The sequence below is a fragment of the Octopus bimaculoides genome, chromosome 1 (assembly GCF_001194135.2).
Source record: "Octopus bimaculoides isolate UCB-OBI-ISO-001 chromosome 1, ASM119413v2, whole genome shotgun sequence".
Lineage (NCBI taxonomy): Eukaryota > Metazoa > Mollusca > Cephalopoda > Octopoda > Octopodidae > Octopus > Octopus bimaculoides.
Window position 1 is genome coordinate 16810306 of NC_068981.1, and position 864 is coordinate 16811169.

Here is an 864-nt window from a genome sequence, read left to right on the forward strand (position 1 = left end):
ACACACACACACACACACACACACACACACACACACACACACACATACACACACACACACACACACACACAAACACACACACATGCACACACATACGTACACACACACACTCATGCATACATATATGTGTGTTTATTGTACCCGTGGAAACGTATATATAAATATATGTACTTATACATATTTACAAAAATATATATAATTACATATAGATATATTTACATATATACATTATATACATATACATGCATATACATATGTATGCATGTATATATATATATATATATATATATATATATGTATGTATGTATGTATACACACAGACACACACACACACACACACACACACATATGAACAAATGCACGTATTCTTACATATGGCTTCCTAAGCATAATCATCTACGCAAGCAGAAATGTATATAATACATTTTGTATAGACACACATTTTACTTTATTCTCTTTTAAGAGATTTTAAATTAAATCTCACTCCTGCCGTCTTCGTTCGCTTGCGTCTGTGTGTGTGTGTGTGTGTGTGTGTGTGTGTGTGTGTGTGTGTGTGCGTACACCAGTGATAGAGAAATAAGACGGACAGACAGACAGACAGACACACACACACACACACACACACACACACACACACATATATATATACATATATATATATAGATAGATACATATAGATAGATAGTTAAGATAGATAGAGAGAGACAGAGAGACAGACAGACAGGATATACGTGTGTAATTATATGTGCATGTATATGCATTATATGTATGTACGCAGAAAAAACATGATATATATGTATATATATATATAAACATAAACATGTATATATATACCCATAAACATGGGTGCGTATATATATATAT